The sequence below is a fragment of the Sorex araneus genome, chromosome X, assembly GCF_027595985.1.
Source record: "Sorex araneus isolate mSorAra2 chromosome X, mSorAra2.pri, whole genome shotgun sequence".
NCBI lineage: Eukaryota > Metazoa > Chordata > Mammalia > Eulipotyphla > Soricidae > Sorex > Sorex araneus.
The window spans coordinates 234,056,869-234,075,063 of record NC_073313.1 but is presented as its reverse complement, the minus strand read 5'-3'; the positions used below and the strand labels follow the sequence as shown (position 1 = coordinate 234,075,063).

General features: G+C 39.1%; 1 protein-coding gene across 7 annotated transcripts in view; it reads left to right on the top strand.

Moving 5' to 3' along the window:
• The window catches only part of HYCC2 (hyccin PI4KA lipid kinase complex subunit 2), an 88,262-nt gene that overhangs the window by 15,469 nt on the left and 54,598 nt on the right, over window positions 1-18,195 (top strand). For 6 of the 7 annotated variants that reach the window (XM_055123551.1, XM_055123553.1, XM_055123554.1 and 3 more), the window contains one exon: window positions 8,311-8,410. The exons of the other annotated variant lie outside the window; for it this stretch is intronic. The gene's annotated coding sequence lies outside the window, so the exon portion shown is untranslated. The remainder of the gene's footprint in view (window positions 1-8,310; window positions 8,411-18,195) is intronic. 7 annotated transcript variants of the gene reach the window in all.

Genomic DNA, 18,195 nt, shown 5'->3' with positions numbered 1-18,195 from the left:
GAGGGTAGATAAGATAGAGGATATCAGTATGGCAATAATAGCTGGGAATGATCAAGCCGGACAATATCTGAGGGTTAAAAGTAGGTAAAGGGATATTCTTAATAACCCACTGTGACTTTTGGAGGTGTTTCTTGTGTGTTACTGTGTGGCTTGGTGATGAGAATGAGGATGTCTTTGTATGCACATGATTTCTTGGGACTGAGGGCTGTGTATGCCAGATTTGGGTGTCTGGCAGCCACCTGCTTAATCCTCCACTTTGTAGGGCCTCCTAACCTGGGGGGCAAGATGACAGTCTTAAAGAACAAACAGTATTCCAATGAGTGATATTCCCTTTTCCGATTTGAATCTTGATTGTTTATTTGTTTGTTTTTGCTTTTTTGGGTCACACCCGGTGATGCACAGTGGTTACTCCTGGCTCATGCACTCAGGAATTACTTCTGGCAGTGCTTGGGGGACCATACGGGATGCTGGGAATCGAACCTGGGTCGGCTGCGCGTGCAAGGCAAACGCCCTACCTGCTGTGCTATCGTTCTAGCCCCACTGATTTGAATCTTGAAAGAAGAGTAGCACTGTAGCACTGTCATCCTGTTGTTCATCGATTTGCTCAAGTGGGCACCAGTAACATCTCCATTATGAGACTTGTTGTTACTGTTCTTGGCATATCGAATATGCCATGGTAGCTTGCCAGGCTCTGCCGTGCGGGCGGGATATTCTTGGTAGCTTCCCAGACTCCCTGCGAGGGACAGAGGAATCGAACCCGGGTCGGCTGTGTACAAGGCAAACGCCCTACCCACTGTGCTATCTCTCCAGCCCAAAAGAAGAGTATGGTAGTAAAGTGAATGGGTAGTTGAAAGGCATACCAAAATAGAGTAATTTAAGAAAATTATGGGGCAGAGCAGTGGTGCAGTGATGAGCTCCTTGCCTTGAATGGAAGTATGAGATAGCCTGATATATGGAGTGATAAATTAGCTTTGGTGAAAGGAAGTATATTTTGAGTCAAGGTATAATTTCTGTTCCTGCAAATAGAGCCACAGCCAGTAGTTTATCAGCATGTTGAGCAAATAGTAGTCACAGAGTCATCTAGTCAAACCATGGATTTACACCTCTGGTCTTGCATGGCAAACAACCACATACTGCTTTTCAATTTCCGTTTTCTTTTCTTTATTTTTTTGGTGGTGGTGGGGGAGGGATCACACCCAGCTATATTCAGGGCTTATTCCTGGCTCTGTTGTTAGTGATCATTCTTGGCAGGGCTGAGGGACCAAATGAAGCACAGATCCCTGAACCAGATGTTGTGGGCAGAACAGTGGATACATAAATTATATTTATGTCTGAAAATAAGTATAGTTCCATTAGTGTTTGTGGTTTGGATCAACCTAGTAAGAAGTTGAACTGAATTTGAGTTTGTTATTACCAGCTTTATCGTCAGTTCACTTCAGTCTTTACATTTTTCTAATGGTAAGTTGCTATTGCTTTGTGTTAGGGTGAGGATTTAGTTCTCAGAAGTTTTCTTCAGTATTTGTCCTGTAATTTATGACATGTCTTTCATCAAATTTTAGGAATTTTTAGCCGTTATTTTGATGTTTTCTCTATTCCGTTTTCTTCCTCTGGGTACCCACAATTCAGATATTTTTCCATTTGTTGTCGCTCAAATCCCTTAGATTCTTTTTTTTTTTTCAATAAACTCAATAGTTTATTATAATCACACCACACTCATCCCTCCACTACTATCCATAGGACTCTTTCTATTTAGTCCCCCCAAACCTATTTTGTTCTATCATCACAGTTTTTTTTTTTTTCTTTTTGGGCCACACCTGGCGATGCACAGGGGTTACTCCTGGCTCTGCACTCAGCAACCCCTCCTGGCAGTTTTCAGGGGACCATATGGGATGCTGGGAATCGAACCCGGGTTGGCTGCATGCAAGACAAAGGCCCTACCCGCTGTGTGCTATCACTCCAGCCCCTCTATCATCACAGTTTTAAGGGTTTGTTTTTATTGGACATTGTCTACCCCCTTGCTTTCTTTTTCTTTTTTTCTTCTTCTTCTTTTTTTAAAATGTAGGAGTACTGAGTGCATGAACTCTACCTTAGATTATTTTCATCTTACTGTAATTCTTTTCTTTACCTCAATTTTTATAATTTTTATTATTCCTATCTTTAAATTTGCTGGTTCTTTCTACTACCTACTCAAATAGCACAGTGCGTAGGGCGTTTGCCTTGCACTCAGCCGACCCGGGTTTGATTCCTCCATGCCTCTCAGAGAGCTCGGCAAGCTACCGAGAGTATTCTGCCTGCACGGCAGAGCCTGGCAAGCTACCCGTGGTGTATTCGATATGCCAAAAACAGTAACAACAAGTCTCACAATGGAGCCATTACTGGTGCCCGCTTGAGCAAATCGATAAACAATGGGACTACAGTGCTACCTACTCAAATCAGTTTTGAATCCTATGACTAAAATTTTCATTTTAATCTATTTCCAAATCTAGAATTTTTTTTCCCTCCCTTTCCTTTGTTGATATTGCAGTGTCCAGGTGTTGCACACTTGACTGCAGTCCTTTCACACTTGGTTTTGGTGCTTACTAGGAGTTGCACACTTGTTGTGGTGCCAGGGATTGAACTCAGTGCTATGGGATATTGCTAGGGGTCAAACTCATGGCCTCATGCTTATAAGGCAGATACTGTATCACTAAACCATATCCCTGGGTCTATAATGTCTCTCATTTTTATTTAGATTTTCTCTTTATCCATTTTGTTCATAGATCATTTTCTTTACTTTCCCTCAATCTCCATTTATTTTTGAGATTGCTGTTGAGATTGATTGAGATTAAGTTTTTCTGTAATATATGTGCAGTCAGGATATTTTTCACAGGTAATTTCTGTTAACCTTTTCTCCTTTGAATGAGTCACACTTCCCTATTTTGATTTTTCATATGCTTGTGGATTTTGTTGTTATTGAATGCTAGATATTTTAATCTAATGTGTTAACCCTGGAAATTAGAGTTTTGTCTTTCTCAAGTTTTTTAAACAATTTTTATTATTCTTGATTTATTGTTATCATTTGGTTTGGTTTCTGGGGATCAAATCCAGAACCTCATACATGTGACTCACAGATTCTCCCACTGAGCTACAGCTCTAGCCTGTTCCGTTCTGTCTCTAATCAAAAAGGGAAGCCTGTGATGTGAACGTGGGTCTTTTTTTTCTGAGAACACGTGGACTTTTGTTATTTCCTCACATATGTGCAGTTGTTTTTGAGCTTTCTTGTCTTTAACAGGTAGGTTACAAAAGGGGAAAAGAAAAACGAAGGGAGGAAAAATGCTCCTAACCCTTAATTACCTCAAAATTACTTGAGCCTGAGGGATGAAGTTTGAATCAATGAGCAGAGATCAACAGAGTGGCTACCTGACTCTGTGCCTGCATTTCTGTGATCACAAGTAGCAGTTTTTGTGGTTAGAGTGTACATCTGAGACATTTGTTTAGCAGTACTTTCCCCCCCCCACCCGCCATTCTTATTTCTGCAAACTGTTCTAGAGGCATACTATGCAGTTATTTGCCCTGTGGCTAGAGTAGGATGTGGATATCTGTTATTATAAGTGCTGATATTGATAAAAATTAATAGCAATTAAAATTTAGAACCACAAGTCTTTCCATGGAAATTGGAAACATTCAGTAGAATCCAGAGTTCCAAAATAGTTATATCAGACAGGTATTTCGGGTGTAATCATTGTATAGATGTTGACAGATTCTCGGTGCTCTTTATTCTGCTGTCTTCTCAGAATTCACCTAAATTTTTGAAGTCGGTTTGAGAGATAGTACAGGGGTTAAGGCACTTGCCTTGCATGCAGCTAACCCTCGCTGAATTCTCAGCACTGCATATAGGCCTGAGCACTGCCAGTAATGATCCACCCTGGGAGCACTGCCCAGTGTGACGCAACTCTCCAACCCCTGATAAATGAATAAACAAAAATTTAAAGGATTATTTGTATTCTTTATTTTATTAGGATTGCGCTTCAAATATTTGACATGGGCCTCATAAAGTGTAGGTATACTCTAATACTGAACAACATCTTTGGCCTTTTGGATATCATATTTTAGATTGGTGTTTATTTTCTTTTGTCCCTTTTAACTATGCCTTCTGTCTCTTGTATCTGTTAAGAAAGTTACTTACGGCCTTACTATTTCTTTGAAGGTTAACTATTTTTTCTGTGCTGCTTTTACACATTTTCTTTTCATTCACTCTTTTCTTTTGTATTTTGATTATGTCATAGTTATAGTTTTCTTTGTATTCTACTTGGTGTTGACAGAATATCTGGAGTTCCTAAATTAATTTTTGTCATTAGTTTTATAAAACTGGATTACTCTTTTTTTGAATATTGCATTCACCTTCTTTTTATAATAACTGAGATTTTAGTTATATGTGTATTAGACATTTGAACAGGTTTCACATTTTTCCTAGACCTGTGTTTCCCCAATTTTCCCCCCATAATTATTTATTTTTCTACTCAGATTGTAGTTTTGGTATTTTTTCATTAAATTTTCAACAAATGGTGTGTTGTGTAAAGTAAATTTGCAGTCAACCAGTCTATTTCGTTCTAAACTTTATATGTTCAGTCCTATATTATAATGTCTTTATTATTATAGATTCAAATTTACTGGTAAAATTCTTCAACTTTCCTCAGTTTTGTCCTTTCATTACTGTTTTCCTTAATATGTAAGTTACAGTTATTTTATATAATTATTTTTTTAAATTATTATCAGTGAATCACCTTGAGGTACAGTTACATACTTGCAAACTTTCCTGCTTACATTCAGTAATGCAATGATCGAGTACCCATTCCTCCACCAGTGCCCATTTTCCACCACCAATGATTCCAGTATCCCTCCCCCACCCCTATATAATCATACTTAAATGTTAAATCCATTGTAAGATAATCCATGTCTCTGATTCTCTTTAAATTTTCTCATTGTTGGTCAGTTTTTTTTGTCACCTGTGTATTTTATAATTAAAAAAAAATTGCATGCCAAATACTTTCTAAAAGAACCATAGAGGCTTCAGACAGTTCTACTTTTCTTTCAGGGTTGTTTTGTTTTTTTCCCTTTGGGATTTCTCTTTTTTTTACATGAACTAAAACGAGGTTCGTTACTTCCATATGTAATCAGAAACTTATTTATCTAGGGCTGTGTTAAAGTTACATAATACAAATTTTTTCTTTTTATTTGTTCTTTTGGTTTTTGTTTTGTTTCGTGTTTTTGTGTTTTATCTTTCTATTCCTTCTGTCTCTTGTTGTATCTGTTAAGGAATTTACTTACCATCTTACTAGTTGATTGAGAGTCTAGTGTGTGAGCATATGTGTCCTTAGCCCGATGAAGATTGTCAAGGTTCGAGGAGTGCCTGCCTGGGTATATGAGGCCATGAGTTTGATCTCTCACACTTCTTGCAACACCTCAAGCACCTTTGGAGAGATCACACCAGTGAAAAATAAGATTGTCATTGCTCCATTTCTACAGAGGTTCCCCTTGTGGTTGTGAAGTTAGCCTGCTGCAACGCTTCCAACTCTGGCAGTTGACCCTATGCTTCAGAACGCTAAGCTCTGAGAAAGCTATCTTATTCTTCCTGCTTCCTAGACAGTAAGAGCCCCTTCCCAAGGTGTTCAAATTCTTGTGTATCTTTTCAAAAATACTCCTTTTGTCCTTTTTCCTCCTGTTTTTCTTCCTGTTGCAGATTATACTGAGCAGTATATAGGATTCAGCAAAATTCAACAAGACTGTATATATGCCTCTTAATACTATTTATTGCACTTCACATAGTACACACAGTAGTGCTAGAATGGTCTAAGGAGGTAGAAGTAGGTAGTAGTAGCAGTAGCCTCTGATATGACTTTGTGGGTGCTTTCTGCTTGTTCATTTTAAGAAGGAAGATTTCCAAGGGGGTGCCCAGTGAGGTTTTGTTTGTTTGTTTCTTGGAAAGAGGGCAGTAGACCAGATAAGCTTGCAACACCGCTCTAACCAAACCATCCAACATTTCCTTTTCATTCCTCTGTACAAGCTACTCTTTTTGTTGTTGTTGTTTTTTGGGTCACACCTGGCGATGCACAAAGGTCACTCCTGGCTATGCACTCAGGAATTACCCCTGGTGGTGCTCAGGGGACCATATGGGATCCTGGGAATTGAACCCGGGCTGGCCGCGTGCAAGGCAAATGCCCTACCCGCTGTGCTATCGCTCCAGCCCCTGTACAAGCTACTCTTGTGTCTTGAGTTTTGTCTCACTGACTTCAGGCATTTAAAATATATAGATGATACTCATGATCTTTGTGGTTCTTTGAGATACATAAAGTATAAAGTACATTGAAGTCATTCAAATGCAAGCAACATAGATTTTTCATGAGTTACTGAAATCAAGTTAGAAAATACAAGAAAAAAAGCAGAATATATGTCTGATCATCAGAAATCTGTGATACAAGCAATAATAGCTACACTAATTTTTTGGGGGGATATGGGAGGCCTTTTAAGCAGTGCTCAAAGGTCTTGAGGGCTATTATTGGTACTGCGTGGCCAACTAGGCCACATGGTTCAATGCCAGGGCCCAAGAACGTGGTTTTGCTTAGACCCACCATAGTGTTGGTTTGGGGGGTGGGTGGGCATGTGGTGTTGGGGATCAAACTGAATCCTTCTCGAAGCATACGCTACTGAATCCTATGTTATCTTCTCTGGATTTGGTTTTGGTTTTGGTTGGGGGGGGTGGTGGCCACATCTGGCAATGCTCAGGGATTACTCCTTTTTTAAAAAACCATTTTTTTATTATTATTTTTTATTTTAATGAATCATCGTGAGATACATTTGCAGACCTACAGACTTTCATGATTGCATTTCAGTCAAACAATGTTCAATTACCCATTCCTCCACCAGTGCCTATTCTCCACCCCCCAGTGGTCCCGTATCCCTCCCTTGACCCCTACCCCTTTCCACCTCCTGCCTCTGTGGCAGGCACAAGGGATTATTCCTGGCTCTGTGCTCAGGGATTGCTCCTAGAAGGCGTGGGGGACCATATGGGATGGCAGGGATCCAATCTGGGTCAGCTGGATGCAATGCATACACCCTACCCTCTATTGCTCTGGACCCCCCAGAGTTTTTCTTCTAATCCCTATTTCTTTCTACCATATTTCTGTATGCAGATAAAATAGGTTAAGTATCTAATTTTATTATCCTTTACCTTAGTTCTTTCTGAGTGTTCATCAGTATCTTTATTTTCCTCTTTGTAGGGTGCTTGTCATTACTAACCCTGTAAGCTCTATCTTGGTCTTGTTAAAATGGATATTTTAGAAAGGGCATTAGTACCAGAATTGAAAATCAAGTTACTAAGGTTCTATATTAATTCTTCAGAGATAAGTGGAGAGGGAGCTGATTTTTTCTTATTTTTTTCAGTTTCCTGAGAGTAATCAACGGTAAAAGCCATGTGTTAAGCATCTTGGATAAGTTCATTAAAAATCTAGTTAGAGCTTGAAAATCCTCCTAGATGTTTGAATTTGGAGTTGGTGAGGAAGATGTTATTCAAATTGCTACAGAGTAGCTTGACAAATACTAGATAATTTAAACAGAGTGAAAAAAAGATTCTGAACTTCAGCAAACCATGCAGAGATAATTAATGTTTCCATACAGTTTGAATCAAAGAAATAGAGCTTAAAGTGGTCATCAACTACATGAAAATAGTTGCTATTTTATAGGAAAGTATACTTTTAGTTATTTGAAAATTACTGTATTGACTAAAAAAAGAACTTTTAGTTTACTTTTGTGCCAATAAATTAAATAGCATTTTGTTTTTGTCTTAAAAATAATAAAATTTTCAGTTCTGTGAAGTATCTAAAATTATAGCCATTGATACTTATTATTTATGCTTAGTTTTATACTGCATGTTAAAAATTTAATTATTATTTGCATGTGTCTGTGCTATAACATGTTACAAAAGTTAGATTCATAGCATTTTCAACTAGAACTTAATATTATTGTTTGTTCAAGTGAAGTTCCAGATAATTTAAATAATCTGCTCAAGGATTGACAGATTATTAATGCCATATTTTAAGATAAATATCATCTACATTTCATCTTACCTGATAGCTTTCAAATTAAGTTTAATGATGGTACATAAGTATATGTATGCAGTTATTACAAATATTTTTGAATATTTATATTTTTCAGTTAGATAAACTATTATATATTTTTCAGTTAAAGTATCTGATGAAATTGTTCTCTCTCCTTTGTATTACTTTCTCAATATTATTTTAATATTTCACAGCTTTTCATTTTCATTTTTTATAGACTTGGAAAATATTTAAATCTCAACAAATGAATTCCACACTTGAATTCTGCTGCATTCCTGTGCCACCTCCTCCTTTAGAAAACTGATCTTAGAACAGAGGTAAAAATTACAGAATTTAACATTTTGTAGGGTTAAATGAATTTCCCATACATTTAGCCGTGTTTGCATTTTCAGTAACCCTTAGTAGGTACTGTGTTTAGTAAGTAGTTTTATCTGAAGATTTGAAGTAATTAATTCTTAACTATTGCCTTTGAATTTTACTTTTGAAAATGTTTCCCTTTCAATAATTTCTCTTCTGTTTTTGTTGCCTAAACTTTGCAATTACTGAATTAATAAAATCTACTTAGATTTTTTTCTTTTCTTCCATTTTTTTTAAGTTAAATGTGAAAAGCTTCATGTGGCTCATGGTTACTAGATTGGGGAATGCAAATCTAAGGGAAAACCCTTAGGAAATTTGCTATATTAGCCTGTCTAAAGAACTTAAAAATTAACTTTTACTGTGAATATCTTCATATGTTGTTGAACTAATTTGAAAATTTGCAATATGAAAATTATTTTTATAGCTTATTATGTTCCCCTGATACCCAGAGCTTAGATTATTCAATAATTTTGGTTCACTAGAAACCTTTTAAAGTTGATCTTAGTTTTTTTATATCAGATAAATTGAGAGAAAGAGGAAAGGGAAAGAGTGAGAGTGGGAGAGTGTATATGTGTGTGTGTGTGTGTGTGTGTGTGTGTGTGTGTGTGTGTGTGTGTGTCTGTCTGTCTGTCTGTCTGTCTGTCTGTCTGTCTGTCTATTGTTGCTTAGGGCTTACTCAGGGTTCACTCCTGAGCTTTGCAGAGGGGTGGGTTGGGGCATATGCAGTGGCAGGAATTGAACCAGGGCCCACTGTATGCCCCGTAACTTTTTTTTTTTTTTTTTTTTTTTTTTTTTTTTTTTGCTTTTTGGGTCACACCCAGCGACGCTCAGGGGTTACTCCTGGCTCTGCACTCAGGAATTACTCCTGGCGGTGCTTGGGGGGCCATATGGGATGCCGGGGATCGAACCCGGGTCGGCCGCGTGCAAGGCAAACGCCCTACCCGCTGTGCTATCGCTCCGGCCCCGCCCCGTAACTTTTTTAATCTTGAAAACAAAACAAAATTTGTTTACTTAAGTAATTATCTTCAGTAGAGGCAATAGCTTAGTTCAGTAATTTTTCAAAAGACATGTAGCTTGTAGGTCATTGAGCTAGAATTCAGACTAAGGGAATCTAGCATAAGAGCCAGTTTTTCTTAACCATTAGGCATCTTCCTCTTATATTCTAATTCACTATAAATTGATAGTTTTCGTAAAAGATACATGCTGTTAGCTAAGATATAGCTTTATAATTTTAACACTTGTAAGTAAGTTACCTTTTTGGCAATTAGTTATTGAGCTTCAGATCATATTCCAGAAACTTATTACTTTGTTGTGTTATAGTCAGAACTTAAGAATAAGGTTGTCATTTCCATGGTCTCCAAAAAGATAATTTTCTGCAATATCCTTTTGGCTATATACTCTAAAAGTGTGGGCTGGAGCGATAGCACGATGGTAGAGTGTTCACCTTGCACCCGGCCGATCCGGGTTTGATTCCTCTGCCCTTCTTGGAGAGCCCAGCAAGCTACTGAGAGTATCTCACCCACACAACAGAGCCTGGCAAGCTACCCATGGTGTATTCATATGCCAAAAACAGTAACAAACAAGTCTCACAATGGAGAAGTTACTGGTGCCCTCTTGAGCAAATTGATGAGCAGCGGGATGACAGTGACAGTGACTCTGAAAGTGACAGAATGGCTTGAATTGAGCTGTATTCTGGAGTATAGGCTTGAGATTTGTTTTTAAAATTAATTTTTAAATGCTAGGTGATGGGAAGGATATAAAATACAGTAAAAGAAATGATCTGAATTATATATGGGGCTGAGGAGAAGGCTGGAAAACATGCTTTGCGAGTGGATTTGCTTCCCAGTACTACACTGTCCCTCAAGCACTGAGCCAGACCTGGGCATACCCATTCCCACCTCTTAAAGAACCCATATAAAGCAGATTTCTGTATTATGTCTGACTAAATAAAAGTCATTATAATTGTGACTAAACGATTCTGAATCTACATAGGAAATATATCTTTATTTCTCTTATTTCTCAATTCAGGACTTACTCCTAGTTCTTTGCACAGGGATCACTCCTGGTGGTTCTTGGGGGAACCATGTGTGGTGCCAGGTATTGAATCTGGGTTGGCTTTATGCACGGCAAGCGCTTTACCTGCTGTACTATCTCTCTGGACCCATGAAGTTTTTTTTAAGTGTCTTAGTTCTTCACCATGAATGAGGGTTGAGTTTTGTTGGGACTATAGCCAGTAGTATTCTGTACTTGGGTGTTACTCCTGATAGTGCCACAGTCACCATGCTTTTTTTTCTTTTCTTTCCTTTTTTTTTTTTTTTTAATTTGAGAGCCCATGTCTCTTAGTCTCTCAGATGTATGAACTCCTGAAATTGTAAAATTGTATTGTGTAGGTACCATATGTGTCATTTTTTTTAAGTAGGAATCCATAATTTTGCTCATAAATCAAGGTCTGTGACGTTCTGCTTAGTCCACCTTTAGGATTAAGAATCATTGTTTTATATCTCATCTATCTTGGTTTGTTTGTAGTGTCAGTTCAGCAATATTTCTTGTTTTTTTTTTTCTTCTTTTGTTTTTTGGGCCACATGCAACTGCTGAGAGCTTACTTCTGGTTCTACACTCAAGGATCACTCCTGGTGGGGATTAAGGAACCATATGGGATTCTTTTTTTTTTTTTTTTAAGGAATCACCGTGGGATACAGTTACATACTTACAAACTTTTGTGTTTGCATCAGTCATACAATGATGGAGTACCCATCCCACCAACAGTGCCTGTTCTCCACCACCAGTGATCCCAGTATCCCTCCCACCACTCCCACCGCATCCCCCCCACCCCGCCTCTATGGCAGGGAATTCTCTTTTATTCCATCTCTCCTTTTGGGTGTTGTGGTTTGCAATAGTAGGCATTGAGTAGCCTTTGTGTTCAATCTATAGTCTATATTCGGCGTGCATCTCCCAACCTGAGCAGGTCCTCCAAATACACTTTATTTGGTGTTCAGCATATGGGATTCTTAAAATTAAACCTGGATAAGCCATGACAAGGCAAGCACTCTACTTGCTGTATTGTCACTCTGACCCCATTTCATCAGTCTTCTAAAAAATATATGGTTTATTATGACATAATTTCTCATTTGGGGGGAGCTGGGGAGGCTATACCTGGAAGTATTCAGGGGGTATTCCAGGTTCTGAATTTAGGAATTACTCTTAGAAGGGATTGGGGACCAAGGAGTGCCAGGGATTAAATCTGGGTTGGCCATGTGCAAGGCAAGCATCCTACCTGCTGTATTATCACTCAGGCCAGTCGAAACAATTCAAGCCTGTTAACAAAGTAGAGACTAGTCTAATGAAACTTTTGTACTTATTGCTTCACATCTATGCTTATCAGCGCATAGCCAGTATATTTCATCTATGCTCAATGCATCACCCTTGTTTGGTTTACTCATCTCTCCTCAACCCTCTGTTATTTTGTGTGGAATCTACATCTGGCTGTGCTCAGGACTTACTCCTGACTCTGTGCTCAGGGGTCACTCCTGGCAGGCTTGGAGAACCATACGTGGTGCTGGGGATCAAACCTGAGTTGGCTGCATTCAAGGCAAGTGCCCTGTTCTCTGACTGTACTATCACTCCAACCCCATTCCCTCATATTTTAAAGTAAAATTTAGACATTACATTTGCTAGTAAATATTTCAGGTTGTATCTGTAAGGAATAAGTACTATTTTGAGCAACCTAATGCCATTATCAAACCTAAAAAAAGCTTAACTTTCCCATTATTTTAATGTCATCAAATGCTAGTACGTTCTATTTTCTCCAGTTGTATTGTGCTCTTTTTGTTTGAATCAGAGTCTGAGTGAGATTCATACTTTGACTCTATTGTTGTTGTTGTTGTTCTTCTTCTTCTTCTCCTTCTTCTCTTCTTCTTCTTCTTCTTCTTCTTGTTCCTCTTCTTCCTCCTCTTCTTCCTCCTCCTCCTCTCCCCCTCTTCTTCCTCCTCCTCCTCTTCCTCCTTTTTTTCTCTACTCCTTTTCCCCCTCCCCTCTCTGTCCCCCACTTCCCCCTCCCCCTTCCTCTTCCCCTCCTCCTCCTCCTCCTCTTCCTCCTCCTTGTTTTTGGGCTACACCTGGAAATGCTCAGGGATTACTCATGAATCTCACTCAGGAATCACTATTGGTGATGCTCAGGGGACCATATGGGATGCCGATGATTGAATCTGGATCAACCATGTACAAGAAAAATGTCCTATCTGCTGTACTATCACTCCGGCCCCTGTTCTTTTTTTTTAAATATTTCTTTTAATCTTTGATTTCCCTTTTGTTTGTTTTGGTTTTGGGGTCACACCTGGTGTTACTCAGAGATCACTCTTGGAGGGGCTCAAGATACCATATGTAGTACCAGGGATTGAACTTTTTATTTGAATTAAAAATCAGCCTATCTTAAAAATATTTGCTATTTGAAAATAAGGGACAAGTCTTACTCTTCTTTTTTTTTTGCTTTTTGGGTCACACCCAGTGATGCTCAGGGGTTACTCCTGGCTTTGCACTCAGGAATTACTCCTGGCGGTGCTTGGGGGGGACCATGTGGGATGCCGGGGATCAAACCCGGGTCGGCCGCGTGCAAGGCAAACGCCCTACCCGCTGTGCTGTCGCTCCGGCCCCGACAAGTCTTACTCTTCTTTTGTATTCCTGGCCTACTGAGTGTAATGGGTTATATTTAAAAATTATTTTGGAATTGGAGCTGAAATTAGAAAACCTGGTTTTCTATATTAGTAATCTCTTATACAAGTGCTTAAATAAATAGCTCCAGGGTGAGATACAACAATGTTCACACACTTTCTTTTAAGGAAACTTTTTCCCACCATTTTTAGCAAATTATTTACAACAGGCAAAACAAATTAAATTATTTATGGCCTACTATTGGGACAGGCTTGGGTGTTGGTCAGAAAACTTCAAAATAATGGTGGTGGGAAGGTGTAATGGTGGAGGGATTGGTGTTGGAAAATTGAATGTAATAAATTATTGTGAACAGTTTACAAAAATAAAATTAGTTTTATTTATTTATTTATTTGCTTTTTGGGTCACACCCAGCGATGCTCAGGGGTTCCTCCTGGCTCTGCACTCAGGAATTACTCCTGGCAGTGCTTGGGGGACCATATGGGATGCCGGGGATCGAACCCGGGTCGGCCGCGTGCAAGGCAAACGCCCTACCCGCTGTGCTATCGCTCCGGCCCAAAATTAGTTTTATTTAAAAGAAAGCTAATCTTTTTTTCTAGGCAGAATTTAGTATAGAATCTGAAACACTCAAGAAGTACTGTCTTTTTTCTAAAGGTGTTTGTTTTAGTTGCTTTGGAGACTTTTTTTTCTCATCCCAAGATGTTTGTCCTCTTGTTCTTGTTCTTACTTTTCAGGTTTTGTTTTGTTTTTTTTTTTTTTGGTTGTCTGTTTGGGGCATCACACCCAATTGTTCTCAGGGCTTTAGTTACATGCTGAGGTGACCATATGGGATCGAATCCAAGTTGTCTGTGTTTATGGGACCAGATGGAATCCAACCTGGATTGGCTGGGTTGGCTGGGTTGGCTGTTTGCAAAGGAAGTGCCCTATCCACGGAACTATCTTTCCTGCCTTTGTTTTTAGCTTCTGGACATTAAAACCAAAACCTTTTTCTGCCTTTTGTATTTTGAAAATAATACAGGCTTATTTAAAATTTTGAATTAGTCAAAATTATGGACTGGAGTGAAAGCACGGCGGGTAGAGCGTTTGCCTTGCATGTAGCTGACCCGGGTTCTATTCCTCCCAAGGCAAGATACTCTTACCGAGAGTATCCTGCCCTCATGGCAGAGCCTGGCAAACTCCCTGTGGTGTATTCGATATGCCAAAAACAGTAAAAACAAGTCTCACAATGGAGACATTACTGGTGCCTCCTCGAGCAAATCGAACAACAGGACAACAGTGCTACAGTGCTACTCAAAATTATATGAGTACACAGGAGGTTGACTCCATGGCTTGGAGGCTGACCTCACATTCTGGGGAAAGGGCAACTCAGGGAAGGGATCACCAACTATAATGTAGTTGAAGGCCATGCGGGGGAAGGGAGTTTAGGGCTGAATGAGGGCTAGAGACTGAGCACAGTGGCCACTCAACACCTTTATTGCAAACCTCAACAGCTAATTAGAGAGAGAGAACAGAAGGGGATGCCCTGCCACAGTGGCAGGGTGGGGTGGGGGGAGATGGGATTGGGGAGGGTGGGAGGGATGCTGGGTTTACTGGTGGTGGAGAATGGGCACTGGTGAAGGGATGGGGTCCCGAACTTTGTATGAGGGAAGCATAAGCACAAAAGTGTATAAATCTGTAACTGTACCCTCACGGTGATTCACTAATTAAAAATAAATAAATTAAAAAATATTATATGAGTACAGATCGAGGATGTAGCTTATGGTAGAACACGTTGTTTGTTTATTTATTTATTTATTCATTCATTTTTTTCCCCATTGAATCACCATGAGATACAGTTACACAACTTTCACGTTTTGAGTTTCTGTCACACAATGATTGAACACCCATCCTTTCACCAGTGTACGTTTTCCACTGCCAATGTCCCCAGTATCTCTCCCTCCCCCCATTCCACGCCTCCTCCTACCTCTATGGCAGAAAATTTCCCCCCCGTACTCTCTCTCTACTTTGGGGCATTATGGTTTGAATTGCAGATATTGAGAGGCCTTTGGTCTTTTACTTACTTTCAGCACACATCTCCTTATCCTAAACTATCCCTCCAACCATCATTGACTTAATGATCTCTCTTCTATTCCAGCTACCTTCTCCCCCAGCTCATGAGGCAGGTTACCAACCATGGAGCAATATTTCTGGCCCTGTCGCTACTGTCCTTGGGTGTCAGTCTCATTTTATATTCCACAGACAGACACTTTATGTCTGTCCCTCTCTTTCTGATGCATTTCACTTAGCATAATACTCTCTGTGATCATCCACTTATAAGTAAATTTCATGACTTCATCTTTCCTAACAGCTGCATAGTATTCCATTGTGTAGATGTATCAAAGTGTCTTTAACCAGTCCTCTGTTCTTGGGCACTCGGGTTGTTTCCAGATTCTGGCTATTGTGAACAGTGATGCAATGAATATACAGGTGCAGATGTCATTTCTACTATGATTTTTTGCACTCCCAGGATATATTCCCAAGAAGTGGTACTGTGGGGTTATATAGAAGCTCAATTTCTAGTTTTTGAAGGAATGCCCATATTGTTTTCCAAAAGGGCTGGATCAGTCGGCATTCCCACCAATAATGAAAGAGAGTCCCTTTCTCTCCACATCCGCACCAGCACTGGTTATTCTTGTTCTTTTGGATGTGTGACAGTCTCTGTGGTGTGAGATGATATCTCATTGTTGTTTTGATTTGCAGCTCCCTGATGATTAGCGATGTATACCGTTTTTTCATGTGCCTTTTGGCCATTTGTATTTCTTTTTTGAGAAGGCTTCTTTTCACTTCTCCCCATACTTTGATGAGATTGGAGGTTTTTTTCCTTGTACAATTCTTCTAGTATCTTGTGTATCCTGAATATTAACCCCTTATCAGATGAGTATTAGGTAAATATTTTTCCCATTCCATGGGCTCTCTCTGTATTTTGGTTACTGTTTCCTTTGAGGTGCAGAAGCTTCTTAGTTTAATGTAGTACCATTTGTTTATGTTTGTTTCCACTTGCTTGGACAGTGGTGTTTCATCCTTAAAGATGCTTTTAGCTTCAGTGTCATGGAGGGTTCTGCCTACATTTTCCTCCATGTACCTTATAGATATTGAGGTCTTTAATCTCCTTTCATCTGACTTTTGTGCCTGGTGTTAGACAGGTCAGAGTACTCTTTTTTTTGCAGGTAGCTGTCCAATTTCCCCAGCACCACTTGTTGAAAAGGCTTTCCTTGTTCCACTTACATTTATTGCTCCTTTATCAAAGATTAAGTGATCATATATTTGAGAGTCTGTGACAAAATATTCAACTCTGTTCCATTAGTCTGCAGGTCTGTTTCTAGTTCAGTACCATGCTGTTTTAATTACTACTGCTTTGTAGTACAGTTTGAAGTTGGGGAGAGTGATGCCACCCATCTTCTTTTTCCAAAGGATTACTTTAGCTGTTCATGGGCGTTTATTGTTCATATGAATTTCAGGAGTGTTTTGTCTATTTCTTTGAAGAATGCCATGGGTATCCTTATAGGGACCTCATTAAATCTGTATATGCTTTGGGAGTATTGCCATTTTGATAATGTTAATCCTCCCTATCCATGAGCAGGGGATGTGTCTCCATCTCCTAGTGTCCTCTCTTATTTCTTGAGTAGTGTTTTGTAATTTTCTTCGTATAGGTCCTTCACCTCTTTAGTTAAGCTGATTCTGAGGTACTTGATTTTCTGAGGCACTATTGTGAACAGGATTTTTAAAAAATATCTTTCTTCTCTTTCATTTTTTGTATATAGGAAAGCGATGGACTTTTGAATGTTGATTTTGTAGCCTGCCTCTTTACTATTACAAACCTGTTGTTTTTAGAAGCTTTTTTGTAGAGTCCTTAGAATTTCCTAAGTATACTATCATATCGCCCGCATATAATGATAGCATGACTTCCTTTTCTAACCTGTATGCCTTTGATATCTGTTTCTTGCCTAACTGCTATGGCAAGAACTTCCAGTACTGTATTGAATAGGAGTAATGAGAGTGGGCAACCTTGTCTTGTCCCCAATCTTAGAGGGAAGGATTTTAGTTTCTCCCCATTGAGAATAATGCTTGCTGTGGGCTTGTGGTAGATGGTTTTGACTATATTGAGAAAAGTTCCTTCAATTCACATTTTGCTGAGAATTTTCATCATAAATGAGTGCTAGATGTTGTCAAATGCTTTCTCTGTGTCTGTTGATATGATCATATGGTTTTTATCTTTTCTTTTATTGATATGATGAATTATGTTGAAGGACTTGTGAATGTTAAACCATCCTTGCATCCCTGGGATGAATCCTACTTGGTCATGGTGCATGATCTTTTTGATGAGTCATTGGATTCTATTTGCTAGTATTTTGTTGAGGATCTTTGCGTCTGTTTCATCAGGGGTATCGGCCTGTAATTCTCTTTCTTTGTCGTATCTCTGTCTGTTTTTGGTATCAGGGTGATATTTGCTTCGTAGAAACCAGAAGTGTTTCTGATTTCTCAATTTCCTGGAAAAGCTTGAAAAGGTTTGGGAGTAAGTTCTCTTTAAAGATTTGAAAGAATTCACTAGTGAATCCATCTGGGACAGAACTTTTGTGGTTGGGGATACTTTTTATTACCATTTCAATTTGGTGATAGGTCTGTTCAAGGTACTCCAGGTCTTCTTGATTCAGTCTGAGGAGGCTATAGGAATCCAGGAATTTATCCATTTCCTCGAGGTTTTCTTGTTTCATGGCTTGAAGATTCTCAAAGTAATCTCTGATGATCCTTTGAATTTCTGTAGTTTCTGTTGTGATGTCTCCCATTTCATTTCTGATTCTGTTTATTAAGGTTTTCTCCCTCCCTTTCTTTGTGAGTCTTGCTAGAGGTTTATGGATCTTGTTTATTTTCTCAAGGAATCAGATTTTGGTTTCATTGATCTTTTGGATTGTTTTTTGGACTTCCATCACATTAATTTCTGTTTTTAGTTTTATTATTTCCTTCCTTCTGCCTGGGTTGGGCTCCTTTTGTTGGTAGTTCTCCAAGATATTAAGCTGTGAGGTTAGGTTACTTCTGTGGGCTC